The sequence below is a fragment of the Tupaia chinensis genome, unplaced genomic scaffold (assembly GCF_000334495.1).
Source record: "Tupaia chinensis unplaced genomic scaffold, TupChi_1.0 Scaffold000444_1, whole genome shotgun sequence".
NCBI classification, from domain to species: domain Eukaryota; kingdom Metazoa; phylum Chordata; class Mammalia; order Scandentia; family Tupaiidae; genus Tupaia; species Tupaia belangeri.
In genome coordinates, this window is record NW_006159949.1 from 643,792 (window position 1) to 646,072 (window position 2,281).

General features: G+C 37.4%; 1 protein-coding gene and 1 long non-coding RNA gene across 4 annotated transcripts in view; both read right to left on the reverse strand.

The window, feature by feature from the left end:
- PM20D2 (peptidase M20 domain containing 2) overlaps positions 1-2,281 on the reverse strand; it is a 48,600-nt gene that overhangs the window by 45,573 nt on the left and 746 nt on the right. The gene's annotated exons all lie outside the window — the stretch shown is intronic.
- Positions 184-2,281, reverse strand: part of LOC102492313 (uncharacterized) — a 2,286-nt gene continuing 188 nt past the window's right edge. The window contains exons 2-3 of the long non-coding RNA XR_335541.3: positions 1,037-1,086; positions 184-370 (exon numbers count right to left, since the gene is read on the reverse strand). This is a non-coding gene — a long non-coding RNA (uncharacterized LOC102492313). The remainder of the gene's footprint in view (positions 371-1,036; positions 1,087-2,281) is intronic.

Here is a 2,281-nt window from a genome sequence, read left to right on the forward strand (position 1 = left end):
GCACGCACACGCGCCCGGCATGAGTTTTAAGCCACCGGGTCTGGGACACGAACCGCGGTCAACTATGTGGGAGTCCAGCAACATAGCCATTACGCTAACTGCTGGTTCCCCAATTTACTTTTTAAATGTTTAAATGTGGAGTTTTAGTCTCCTGTATATACATTAAAATATTCTATAGTTTGTTTTCTACTAAGAAGTTTATCTTAAACTCAATTACTTACTCATGTTCAGCCACATCCGGTAGATAGGCAGCATTCTCTTGGGATGGATGGGCCATAAAAACAACATCAAGATTTTTAAAAGCCCCTGCTTCAATTAAATCAATTTTGCCACCACCATCTTCTTCTGCAGGCGTTCCCAGGACAATTACCTAGAAGGAAATACTATGTCAGAGCAAAGCAACGACAAAAAATCCTAGTAGAAAGATAGCAAACAGGTTCCCCTGTATTCACAATCTATATTAAAGTCCTAAACTACTGGGAGAAGTTTTGTTTTCTGATACTTATGCAGTGGACATAAATATATGTTGCTAAATTAATCACAAAATTTAATTTTTATTGTTATACCAATTTGGTGCACAGTATGTACTAAAGACAAAATAAGAAGCTTTTTCCAGTTTTACAATCCAATTTTATATGACTAATGGCAAAGACGAGACAGTTAAATAAGGCACACTTAGTTGCTCAAAATCTGTTCTTAAGTCTTCTTGACTAAGCCTTTTAGTAGATGCATACAAATATTCATAAGTACTTTACTGGAAAGTAATTGTTGTGTTATCCTCACAACAACCCTGTGAGGTAGGTGAGTGATTTGTATCATCACTTTAGGAAGGGTGACTTTAAGGAATAGAATGAAGTGTCTTGCCCCATATCACAGACCAGGTCTTGAGGCAGAGGTAAGATTAAATGTCCTGACTATCAGGCCTGAATTCTGATTCCTTACTGAGCTACGTAAGTCTTAACTAATTATCCTTTACAAAGAGCATTAAACAAATCTTAATACCAGTTAGAAACGGCCAACTATTACACAAACTTACTAATTCGATTCCACCAGTTCAACCAGGCAGATTTATTGGTCACCAAACACCTAATTAAACAAAAGAGAACTTTACAGAATAAACATTTTACTTACATATTTAAGCTTAATGTCTTCAAACAATTTTAAAAAGCAAATAAAAATGAACTATTAACAACTAATATGCTTTCAAGATCATGTATAAGAACACAATGAAACAACTGCAAGAGTCTTGGCTTGCAAAGGGAATCAACTTAAATTCGATTTTTATATAAGACACATAACTTTGCTAAAACTGAGAATCACTTGAAAGTACAATTTCTGTACATTTCCCAAAGTCTACCTTTCTTTAGAAGTTATGAAGCACACAAACTCATAAGCTGCTCTTTACTCTTAAACCATGACTCATTAACTCTGATCTGTCTCTTGCTGACAACGGGAACCCTTTCATAACCCGGGGTAAACTTCAATCTCCCCAGTTTTTCATGCACCGGCAATGTAGGCTCCCACCCCCAAACAAACACCTAACCAACAACAAAAACAGCCCCCAGAGGCAGAAAATAGAAGGCAACTAAAGAGAAAGATACAAAAGATGGAACAGTTAGGATAAAGACACTGGGGGAAGAATGAGGCTAAAGAATATTAACACAAAACATTCGTCTTCCCCTTAACCTGAATGATGGCTGAATTTTAGCTCACAGAATGAAGAATATACCATCTGGAGAAACAGAGTAACACCAGATTAAACTTGCCCTATGACAAACATAAACAGTTCCCCTTTAAAAGAATCCAGATATTTCTTAAAATCGTGAAATATAAAGAAAGATTTAAGGATGAACTCATCTCCGTAATAAATGTTCATTGACTTCCCCATTACTTGAATACTTCGAGAGGTTTGGCGGTTCTCACGAATGAAAATTTCCTATTAAAATACCAATTAATTGAATCACCACAGCTCCTGTGACTGCCACAAACAAAAGATTTTTCTGGAGCTTAAAGAGGGACTGTAAGTTTGCCTACAAAAGTTACTTCCTTCAGAGACTGCACAACCTCGTCAGCAAATTGTGGTGGCCTCTCAGTTACCAAAAATAACCTGTAACGAAAACCAGGCTTGGTTCTTAAGTTCTTTCCTAAGGGAGAGAGTCTACTGCGTTGTTTACAACTATAGAAGAGGAGGCAAAAATCTGCAAAGTGTCGCTAGGTTGTCCACACGTCAACTCTTGCCTTTTCTAGGGGTTCTGTTCGGCCTTTTGGCAAGGCTAGGCAC